This window comes from Castor canadensis, chromosome 15, assembly GCF_047511655.1.
Source record: "Castor canadensis chromosome 15, mCasCan1.hap1v2, whole genome shotgun sequence".
Lineage (NCBI taxonomy): Eukaryota > Metazoa > Chordata > Mammalia > Rodentia > Castoridae > Castor > Castor canadensis.
The window spans coordinates 85,392,956-85,405,791 of record NC_133400.1 but is presented as its reverse complement, the minus strand read 5'-3'; positions in this window follow the sequence as shown (position 1 = coordinate 85,405,791).

The following is a 12,836-nucleotide window of genomic DNA, read 5'->3' as shown; positions in this document are numbered from 1 at the left end:
AGCTCAGATGCTACCTCCTACCTGATGTCTTCCTCCAATGGTCCTGAGTAAGTCTAACCACTCCTGCTTCTGTTCTTCCACAGCATTTTCATTTTATGTCTACTATTATATTTACTTAAAATTACCTCTCTTTTAAATTAATAGTGTCATAGCTGTGTCTCTCCTAAATTAGAAGGTTCCTGGGACCAAGGCACACTGTGTGCCAGGCTATTCATTTTGTTGACTCTTTAAAAAGAACTAATTCAGATCTGATCATTCTTCTAATGTTTCAAAAAGAAAATGGGTCATATTTGTTCCAGATTTCTTAAGTGTTTGTTTCCATAAGCAAAGGTGTTCATATATCTCACCACTCTCAGCATTGTAATCACAATGCTGCATTTCCACAAACAATTCCAGAGATGTGAAATCTGACTGCAGATTGTCTACTTTGGTGTTCAAGGTGATTCATACTGAACTGCATAGTGACAGTCCCTGAGGTTCCACTGTCAATATGGAGTATATTCATAGGATTCTCCCTCTTAGAAACCAAAATTTAAAAATCCATAGCAAAACAAACCATTTGAAGTCTTCATGCTTTTTCATTTTTTTTTATGATAAGAGAGGTAGTTTCTGAATTTAGCATCTGAATCACTGTGACTGTGGATAACCTCAAAGGAGTATTGTTCACAGCTGCCAGGTAACTAAGGATGCCAGTAGTTTAGATGGACTGAAATAGTTGACACCTCCTTAGGAAGTATTTAAGATACTAGGGGAAACACCTGCCACTGTGCCAGCTAAAGAAACATTTCTGAAGAATTCTTGCTGCCCTCAATTTCAACTTCTCTGCATCAGCATTGACCTAGAGACACAGCGTGTTATATGCTATCTCATGTCTTTCACCATGGAAACCCATCTTTGGAAGATTTGGCAGTAAGAACAGCAAAAATGAAAGCAATAAGACCAAACAGAAAGTCCTGATTTCAAGATTTTCCCGTCAAAATCATAATCTTGACATGATCGGCTACATGAAAATTGAGTCCCAAATAAGGCACATGGGAAGTTGTCCATATCTATGAGATAATTTTCAGGTGGTAGGTCCCAGACATGAGACGTATTGATGTGTAATGTGACTTCATGTTTTATAGTGATCCATTTTCCATTATAGCATGAGTCTAAAACAAACTTTGTTTGCAAATACAATCAAGGAAGTAGCTGTACCTTGGAAAAATTGATATACTTTTGAAATCATCTGTCAAGAATAGTCAAATGCCAAAGGAGAATTAAGGCACAAAATAGAAAGCATTTTTGCATAGCCTGATCCTCTTAGTTACAACACACACACACACACACACACAATGACTGAGCTAGCACCAGAATACATTTGAAATTCATCACTTACTGGGGGGAAAAATGTGTTGCCTTAAAGCTTTATTCAGAAAAGTATTCTTTTTCTTTCATAGGAAAATTGAACAAATAAGCTGTTGGGGGAAAAAAAGAAATTCCAATACACTCAACAACTTCAAATATTTTGATGTCTAATAACCATGCAAGAAAAATATAATTTGTATCGAAATGAAGAACTTTCCTTTAAAAATACAGATGCTCATTATCAACTTAAGAGCTTGATCTTCTGAAGTTTGGAGCTTAATATGGAGAAGTTACATTCCTTTTTAAAAAGCCTCTCATGTTTTGCATAGCCAATACAAGGTGAGTCAAACTTTGTGAGGATAAAACTCATAACAAGCATTAAAAGGAGTCAGCTCAGAGGTAGGTTGAATGATACTGTGAACCTCTAAACTAGAAATCTAGCAATCTGGAGTACAATGTTTGTTGTACCCTTTAACCTTGTTGGGACTTAAGGCTTTAGCAGACTACTTTCTTCTAAAAGGAGTAACTTGACTTAGACATTTTTTCCACAATGTTCACAGCTCTAGAATTTCCCCTCACATAATGGAGAGAACACAGAAGGCAATTACTATGATAGACCATCATTTATTGCAATGGGCATGGCATCAAGATAAGGAAGGAGTTGAATGAAATTCATAGTCCCCACCCCACCCCAGACCCATGGCCTCAGTAGTGCATTGGTGGGTCCGGAAATCTGAGTTTAACAAGCACCCAAGGGAAGACTCATGTGCACTCACAATGAAAACTGACCAGGTGGTCATGGTGACACACACCTGGAATCCTAGCTACTCAGAGGTGGAGGTAGAGAGATCAAGGTCCAAGGCCAACTAAGGCAAGGTTAGGCAAGACTCTATGTGAAAAACAAACTGAAACAGAAGGATTAGAGGTGTAGCTCAAGTGGTAGAATGCTTGACAAGCAGATGCAAGGTCCTAGATTCAATCCCAGTATCTCAAAGAACGAAAAAGAGAAAGAGATGAGAGACAGAGACAGATAGAGACAGAGAGAGAGAGAAGAAGAAGAGAGAGGAAGGAAGGAAGGAAGGAAGGAACAAAGAAAGGGAGAGAGGGAGGGAGGAAGGAAGGAAGGAAGGAAGGGAAAAAGAAAGAGAGAAAGAGAAAGAAAGAAAAAGAGAGAGAAAGAAAAAGAAAGAAAGAAAGAAAGAAAAGAAGATAGAAACCTGGCCATCTGAGGAGCATCTATCACCCTACTCAGAGTGTACATTGCTGATACTACAATGATGTCAGTTAAATTAGAACTGTACTCATCCTAGAGTCAGTAAATGGCAGCAGGCATCAGTGGGAAGGAAATGAGCTTCAGCAGCCTCCAGGAGAAGAACCTCTGGACACTCCAGAGTTTGGACTGAGTAAAGGCTTGAGCTCATTTAGCAGTAAGCCTTATGCTTGCTTCCTAGCTCAGTGTTCCTTGGTATTGCAAAAAAAAAAAAAATCATTTAATGTAACACTAACATATTAATTTTCTAAGTACAGTCTGAGTTCTTCCTGCTATCTTCTAGTTTGTTCCCCAAGCAGATGTCACAAAACTTTGATACCTAAGTATTAAAAGTTTGTTCATATAGTTTTTATAGTTCCATCTCCTAGGCTTCTCATATGAACTTAGACTTGACCTGGTAAAGGAAGGACTTGGCTGGAAGACGATGGTTAGATGGTTCTGTTGCTACATGTGTCTGATCACTCTCTTATCTTCTAGTTTTGCTTTTCTGATATTGTAAAGGAATTTCTTAGTGGCTGTTGTATGATTAGGAGTGTTAGTTCACACTTACTGGCCTTCACATTTTGCAACCAAGGCCAGGAATGATATACACTCATGTTCATTGGAACCCAAACATCCCCATCTCAAACTGTGTTCTCAATTTCATCAGTCCCGCTGTGACCACAGAGGCCCTTTTGTCTGCTGAAATCCTGTCCCCTATGTGTTTTTTTAGCAGTATTTCCAGGCCTTCCTGCCATGCCCATCCAGTTCCCACAAACCTGCTTTTTCTCATTAGCCTATCCACATGTTCAGCCCAATGCCTGTGTAGTCCAGCCACCAGTTCACTTAATGGGTCACACTTCTGTTCTTAGTGTTTTATTATTTTGTCAGTGGCATAGATTGAGTCCTGCAGATGGAAGGCAACCTCCTACTGGAGCATTTTTTAAACCTGTGCCATGTTACTTTACTTTGAGAAGAGCTGTTTGCACCTACAATATGTTCTTTCATATTTTGTGTCACATTTAGTTACTCAGGGCAAAACATGTTAATGTTTAGTTGTTCTGGGATTAAGAAAATAAAATATAATGTGGTCACACTTAGCTATAACAGCCAGCTTCGATGAGGATATATGTGTGTATGTATGTGTATACATTTCCTTTCCTCTTTTGAGAACCAGTGATTCAGGCAAGCCAAGGAACTTTTTTGGGGGAAGGAAGAAAACAGAGAAAAACTGTAATATCTTTTGTAAGCTACATTTACCCCAAGGCATTTATCATAAAATGTACTTTGTTTCTGATTACATCACTCTGACATCTGAGACAGTGAAGCAACCACATCGAGAAATTGTCAGAAACTATCACAAGCTTCCCTGGCTTTTATATCGGTTTTGTCTTTTTTCTTCTTCTGACCAGAAAACTCTTGGTTCAATTCCATTTGAATGTCAACAATAAAAACATAGCAAAGGCCTCTTGAGCAAATGTTCCAACTTCAGGGGAAAATAATCAAAGGACCAGTTATTCCTATGTACTTGCCTAAAGATACATAACACTGTTTGATGTGCACATGCAATTTAATCTAACCTTCTACAAAGCTAAAATGATCAGAACAAGAAAATTCACCATTTGAAATATTTGGGAAGAAAGTTTTTTATCATCCTTTTTTTTCTAAACTTTTCAGAACAATGATATTCTTGGAAAATATGGAAGTAGTACTGCTTACATTTTGTTAAAAATATATGTTTGGAAATGTCTTCCCAGTGCCTTTCATGTTGAAATGGGAAAGGAAAGAAGGCCTTTTGTTTGGTTTTCTAAAAACAGTCTCCTAAATGTAATTTAAAGAAAATAAATATGACAGCTATCAGTCATAAATCATTTCTAATGATTACTATTATTTTAACAATGACAGAACAGAGACACAGGTGGGCAACAAGTCATAGATGACCTTGTAAGCCAGTTACACCAGACAGAACAATATCCCAAAGGCCTCTTCTTTGTGTGCTTCAGTTACTGGCTTGTATGAGCTTTTTATTTCAGTTGCGTCTTGGCTATACATTTTTAAAGCATATAATAGCATGCAACCCAGCAGGGTTTGAATGTGATTAGACCCAAGTGAAGCACCATTAAAAACAGGAGACATGTTCAAATGACATGACATTTTGAATGAGTGCCGAATGTAGACCCCGGTGTGTTTGCTTTGTGTTTGTACTTGTTTCTTTGATTCTTAAACTGATTTCTCTTCAGAAGAAAATGTGCTTTCCTGAAACAGCTAATAGGATGTTTCATAGGTCACATGCTATTTTCAGGACGAGAGAAGAACAGCGTGTGTTATAGATGAAGTTGAAAACATCATTTCTGAGTCTACCAGCCTATATTACCTTTGATTTCACTTTTCAGTTGTTATCAAGTTTTCTCTTTCTTTTCTTTATTGACCATCTTGTGGATTTCTCCACCAATCAACCTCAATTCAGTCTCTCCTCAAACTTTAAAAGTGTAATAGTCTGATCAACTCAAACCTTCTGTTGGCTGTTGGGCTAAGACTTTGTTCCGTTATATAAAGTCACCTTAATCAAGTCAATGAAATAAATGTTTATAGTATGCTCAAATCCCTAGGCCAGTCATGTCTAGATTGCATCTTGAACAAAACTCCACATGTTATATGCCCTCCAAACATAAACAGAAATGAATCTATGAGCATGCTTTTGTCACACTTGCTTTGTTTTCATATTATGAAAACTGTTCACTAGACTGTCTACATGTTATTTCTGACAATGCTATAGGAAACAAATTTTGCACATATCTGACCTGACTTTTGGTAATATAAGCAGCATTTCTTTAATAACTGATATATTACATTCAATATTTCTTTTCTTTTCTTTTGCAGTACAAACTCAGGTCTTTGGACTTGCTAGGCAGTTGCTCTACCCCTTGAGCCACACCTTCAGACTCTTTTCCTCTGATTATTTTGGAGATAGGGTCTCACTTTTTGCCCAGGACAACCCAAACTGTGATTTCCCTATGTATACTTCCTGCAGTAGCTGGGATGACAGGTGCACATCGCTGTGCCTAGCATTTTCTCTGTTGAGACAGGGTCTTGTGAACTTTTTTCCCTTGAACTGGCCTGGAACCATGATTCTCCCAATCTTAACCTCCCACAGTAGCTAGAATGACAAGTGTGTACCACAGTGCCTAGCTATTGATTAAGATGGAGTCTCTTGAGCTCTTTGCCCCAGTTGGCCTTAAACCATAATCCTCCCAACCTCTGTTTCTCAAATAGCTAGGATTACAGGCATGAGCTACTGGCACTCAACTTCAAATTTTTATTATGAAAGACATTAACTAAGGGATAAGAATGAAAGAATTGATGGCTATATTTAACACAAAGTCATTATTTAATTCCATTGAGAGAGTCAACCAAAACACTACTTTTATATGTGAATAGCAGTTCTATGATCATAGCAGGTTAAGAGTAGCCTTAGTGGTGGGCAATTAACATTTCTTGACTGCCTCTTGTGTTCTATGTGTCTCTAGGTTGCTTCTTTGTAGAGTTCTTACATCTCACACCCACATTTTAAAGATAAGGAATAGTGGAGTCAAATGCGTGAATTCATACCTTCCACACACGAACCTGGAGTGAAACATCAGGACTCCTGATACTAACCTATTTCAACTGCATGTTGCCTCTTGTCACCTCTGTTGTAGGTAAGCCTAGCTGGGGTTCTTTCTTTGAACCTTTATTTTATGAATTCTCTTATCCACTTTGTGTCCAATTCAAAATTTGTCACTTTTGGAAATCACAGATTTTTGTTATTTATTTGATCAAAAATGGATCAAAATGACCTCATTTTGACCACTAACATGAAGAAAAAATACCTTTTTAACAATCACAGAATGACAGAACCCAGAGGAAAATCTTCATCTGTTTTGAGCCTGGAGATCACGTTTTTGCGTGCTTTTAGCACATAGAATTCTTCTTGGTAAGTGTAAAATGCTGCATATGTACAGAGAACTTGTCAACTAAAAATGCTTGAGGCTTTAGTCTGCATTGCAACAGGATATGTGTGAGCAGATGTTTATTTCAACACTTCTTCAGCTGCGTCATTACTGTATATGTGCCTAAGGAATAAGATATCAGTTGACATGGATAAGGAGTGAACAATGGAAGACACGATGTTGACCAGATTGCTTAAGAGAATGCAAGCAAGAAAAGTTCTAAGAATGAGTAAAAAAGCCATGAATAGTGCATTTTCTCACATAAGCATTCACTCTGTATTCCCCTTTGGAGATGGACTCTTTGGAAGACTTCTTTAAGAAGAGAGATCATCAATCTCCTATCAGGACAACTAGTAAAGGAGCCCAGTTTTAGGATTTCAGGAATACCAAGGTACAAAAATCATCCTTGAAAGGAGAGGTAGAAGTGACTGGGCACCAAAACAAGGAAAATTAACATTTATGATGCGTCTATAACTTATGGGTTACATGTTAAATCATGTGATCTCATTTGATATCTGTAACATTATTGAATTTTGTTTCAATTTTTATGCAAATAATTAAAATTCATAAAGTTCGTATAATAGTCCCATTTTCACAAAACTAATAAGTAGCCTATGTAGGATTCAGCTCAAGGTTTTGTAACTCCTCTTTCTGCTGCATCCTGCTATCTTACAAGACACTACAGAGCTGGTCTTATTAAACAAGAGGCAAGGCACTGCCTTCTTAAGACTAACAAGTTCAGTGGGCAGGTAGGATGCAAGGAAGCAGAATGAGTTGTCATTACAGAAGGGATGCTATTCTAACACTGCACACACTGAGATATCAGGAGGATTCTAACTTCAAACTGCCATCAGATACATTAGTACCTACTGTGAATTACAGTCCCCAGGCACATACCAGCCCTATTCATATTGCCTGGAGAGAGAACACATCCGAGAGAATCAAAATTGTGTACAGCTCTCCCTTACTAGGGCCTCCAATGATAAGATGACAGATGACTTAAGTAGCCAGATGTTTTCCTTATTGCTCACTCTTTCTGTTCACTGTTACTCAGTATACTTCTATGACTTGTATTTCTTCATTTGTCTCATAAATACTAGCGTATATCCACACTGTTAGTCCTCTTCATTGTGTACCTTATCTATGCTCTTTGGGAGTGACCGTTCTTTGCTAAGACTCAACTCTTTTGAGTCTTTATTCTTAAATTAACTTCACCCAGTGCATGCACCTTCACCCCTACAGCAAATAGGCTTCTCTTCCTGAGTTACCTGCTATGCTACAGGTACATAGCATGGTTGTATGTACTGAGAACATGTCAGCTACGAATGCTTGGAGCTTTAGCCTGCGTTGCAAAACACTGCACTCTGCCATAGGAGCACTTTCTCCAAAGCACGAGATGATTAGTGACACCCCCCTCTTCTGAAACTCTTCTTTCCATTTTGTAACTTTGACTGTGGCTGTCAGAGAGGAGTTTGTTCAGTTCAGGTCTTCAGTTCACTGGGAGAAAAATCAAACTTTAATACAAAAAACTGTGCATACTATTTTTAAATTGGGAAAAGTCATCCTTGACCTTTTCCTCACCTTGAGATCCACTTCCTGGCCATCAGCAATTACTCTTTGTTCTACCTCTGTCAATGTCTCCACCCAGACCTCTGTATCTTCACTAACAGAGCTTTGTATAATCGCTTGTCATCATGAATGCAGGTAATTTCTATATTCTCCAACTACATTTTGTTGTCTCCCTCTTGCTCGGCTCCACTCATCGTCCACAGTACCATAGCAGCACTTTCTCAAACACACAGAGGATTGGCTACACCCTTCTCTTCTGAAACTCTTCTTTCCACTACCTAACCTTGACTGTGGCTGTCCGGAGAGGAGTTTGTTTAGTTCAGGGTCATTCAATTCACTGGGAGAAAAATCAAGTTTTAATACAAAAAACTGTGCATGCTATTTCTGAATAGGCAAGAAAATTGGTCTCCTTTAAAAGCACCTTTCAAATAAAATCAACCTTAGCAACCCCAGAAAGAAAGCATCTTGCCTATAAGAGGAATTAATGAAACCAAAAATATGAACAAATAAATGAAAGCCTACTGCAAGCTAAATTAGAAATCCAGGTAAAAGAAAAATATCAGGGCAGCACCTCCTAAATTAAACTTAATTGGACTAGATTAAGCTGAATTAAAATTGATTAGGCGAGCCTGACATAATTATGAATTTTAATAATAATAATTAATAATGTTCAAAGAATACCCAGTTGATAGAGGATAAGGCACAGTTCCTTCTCCTCAGTTTATAGTCCAAATTAGGGAAGGTGACTAAAAGTGAAAAAAGTGAAAGGAGAAGTAGACCTCAGGGGAAAGGATCCTAATAACATTGGCTTCATTATGAGGAGAGTTTGGTTCGATAATAGAAGTAAATAACTGCACAGAAAATTTAACTTTTTTGTAAATAGTCAGTTAGAGGAAACAGGTCACTAATCACATCGTATATGTGTACATTAACTTCTTATTCTGTTTTACATCTAAAAAAAGCCAATTGATTATTGATTTTAGGTATTAGTACTATTTATATTTTTTCCACTAGTCATAATTTTGAAAGCATGATTTAAAAGCAAATTGAATTACTTTTTTTTGCACCTCTTTAAAACACCTCAAAAAACATAGAAACTCTGAGAAGGTCTTGAGCAAAGGCAGAACTTCTGTAATAACTAAGATTTTTGGAATGTTACATTATGAACTAAGCCTATTCACAATTTTTGTGATAAACCTGAACTTCCCAAGAAAGGAACTTTACAGTTGCTGATATCTGCCTCTTTCTTTTTCTTTTTTTAAAATGAATTAAATATTTTTTCTTTATTTATTTTATCATTTTTACATTTACTTACATGTGTATACATTGTTTGGGCCACCCCTCCTTCCTCCCACCCCCGCCCACTTCCAGGCAGAACCTGTTCTCCCATTATGTTGAAGAGAAAACATAACAGATAATAAGAAAGACATAGCGTTTTTGCTAGTTGGAAACAAAAATAGCTATACAGAGAGATTCCTAGTGTTGCTTCCTACATTGGTTCTAGTGGCCTCTGCCAGTTTGAGATTACTTCATTTGCTTCTCTACAGTAAGCACATCAACCACATTCAAGTTTTAGGTTTCCTTCCTTTTCTTTATTCCTCCCATGTGCGTTCTCCCCTTAGTGTGTGACCCATGTTTAATAATATCACTGCATTTGTTTAAGATCTGTAATCCCCATATGAGGGAGAACATGTGACTTTTTGGCCTTCTGAACCTGGCTAACTTTGCTTAAGATGATTATCTCCAGTTCCATCCACTCACTGGTGAATAACAAAATTTCATTCTCCTTTGTGGCTGAGTAAAATTTCACTGTGTATGATACCACATTTTCTTAATCCATCAGTTGGTAGTGGGGCATCTTGGCTGTTTCCATAGCTTGGCTATTGTGAATAGTGTTGCAATAAACATGGGTGTGCAGGTGCCTCTGTAATAAATTGAGACACATTCCTTTGGGTATATCCCTAGGAGCGGTTTTGGTGGATCATATGGCAGATCTATGTTTAGTTTTTTAAGAAGCTTCCATATTGTTTTCCAAAGTGGTTGTACTAGCTTACATTCCAACCAGCAGTGTATGAGGGTTCCTTTTTTCCCCTCGCATTGTCACCAACATTTGTTATTGGTGGTGTTCTTAGTGATAGCTATTCTAACAGGGGTGAGGTGGAATCTTAGTGTGGTTTTGATTTGCATTTCCTTTATGCCCAGAGATGGTGAGAATTTTTCATGTGTTTTTTGGCCGCTTGGACTTCTTCTTGTGAAAAAGTTCTGTTTAGCTCAGTTGCCCAGTTCTATATTGGCTCATTGACTTTGGGGGAGTTTAGTTTTTTGAGCTCCCTGTATATTCTGGTTATCAGTCCCTTGTATGATGTATAACTAGCAAATATTTTCTCCCACTCTGTGGGTAGTCTCTTCAATTTAGACACCATTTCTTTTGTTGTGCAGAAACTTTTTAATTTCATGTAGTCCCATTTGTCCATCCTTTCTCTTAGTTGCTGGCCTATTGGAGTTCTACTGAGGAAGTACTTGCCTAAACCTATTGCTTACAGAGTATTTCCTGCTCTTTCCTGCTGCCTTCAGAGTTTCAGGTCTGATACTAAGGTCCTTGATCCACTTTGAGTTGATACTACTACAGGGTAGTAGGCATGGATCTAGTTTGTTTTCTGCAGACAGATAACCACTTTTCCCAGCAACATTTGTTGAAAATGCTGTCTTTTCTCCATTGTATGTTTTTGGCAACTTTGTCAAAAATAAGGTGGGCATAGCTGTGTGGATTCATATCTGGGTCCTCTGTTCTGTTCTACTGGTCTTCATATCTGTTTTTGTGCCAGTACCATGCTGTTTTTATTGCTATGACTCTATAGTATTTTGAAGTTGGGTAATGTGATACCTAGAGATTTGCTCTTTTTGCTCAGTATTGCCTTGGCTAGTTGTGGTCTTTTGTGTTTCCAAGTGAACTTTAGGTTAGATTTTTCAGTCTCTGTGATGAATGTCAATGGGATTTTGATGGGAATTGCATTGAACATGTAGATTGCTTTTGGTAGTATAGACACTTTTACTATTTTGATTCTGCCAATCCATGAGCAGGGGAGATCTTTCCATCTTCTGTAGTCTTCCTCTGTCTCTCTTTTGTTGTTTTGTAGTTCTCCTTGTAGAGGTCATTTAAATCCTTTGTTAAGTTTATTCCTAGGTTTTGGATTTTTTTTGAGTCTATTGTAAATGAAACTCTTTTCCTATATTTTTTCTCAATTTGTTCATTTTTGGTGTATAGAAAGGCTACTGATTTTTGTAAGTTGATTTTGTATCCTGCTGCATTGCTGAAGCTGTTTATGGGTCTATGGAAATTTTGGATAGAGTTTTTGGATCTTTGAGGTATAAGATCATGTCTACAAATAGAGATACTTTGAATATTTCTTTATCTATTTGTATTCCTTTTATTTCTTCTTCTTCTTGCCTCATTGCTCTAGCTAGGAATTCCAGGACTTTGTTGAATAGGAGTGGGGATAGTGGGCATCCTTCTCACATTCCTGACTTTAGGGGAAATGGTTTCAGTTTTTCCCTACTAAGTATGATGCTGGCTATAGTTTGCATATATAACCTTTATAATGTTGAGGTACATTCCTCCTATTCCTAGTTTTCTTTTTATAATGAAGTGGTGTTGAATCTTATCAAAGGTATTTTCTGCATCTGTTGAAATGATCAAATGGTTTTTTTGTCTTTGCTTCTATGAATGTGCTGTATTGATTTGCATATATTGAACCATCCCTGCATCCCTGTGATGAAGCCAATTTGGTCATAGTGAATGATCTTTCTGATATGTTGTTGGATTCAGTTTGCCATTATTTTATTGAGGATTTTTGCACTGATGTTCATTAAGGAGATTGGCCTATTACAGTTCTCATTTTTTGATGTGTCCTTGTCTGGTTTTGGGATGAGTATAATGCTGGCTTAATAGAATGAGTTCAACAGTCGTCCTTCCCTTTCTATTTTGTGGAAAAGTTTAAGGAGTGTTGGTATTAGCTCTTCTTTGAAGGTCTGTTAGAATTCACCTAAGACTTTGTCAGGTCCTGGACTTTTCTTGTTTTGGGAGACTCTTTATTGCTACTTCAATTTTATTACATGTTATAGATCTCTTTAGGTGATTAATATCCTTTTGGTTCAGTTTTGGATGTTCATAAGTATCTAGAAATCTGTCCATTTCTTCAAGATTTTCCAATTTATTGGTGTATGGGTTCTGAAAGTAGTCTTGAATGATTCCCTGGATTTCTTAGTGTTTGTTGTTATCTCTCCTTTTTCATTTCTGATTTTACTAATTTGGGTCTTTTCCCTCCTTATTTTAGTCAGATTTGCCAAGGACTTGTCAATCTTGTTTATTTTTGCAAAGAACCAGCTCTTTGTTTCATTGGTTCTTTGTATGGCTTTTTTGGTCTCTATTTCATTAACTTTGGCCCTTATTTTTATTATTTCTCTCCTTCTGCTTGATTTTGGTTTTGCTTGTTCTTGTAGCATTAGGTAGTTTATTTGAGATCTTTCTGTCCTTTTAATATATACCCTGATGGCTACACATTTTCCTCTTAGGACTGCCTTTTCTGTGTCCCATAGTAGGTGGTGTTTTCATGTTCCTTATCTTATAAGAATCTTTTGATTTTCTCTCTTATTTCTTCAATGACCCACTGATTGTTGAGCAA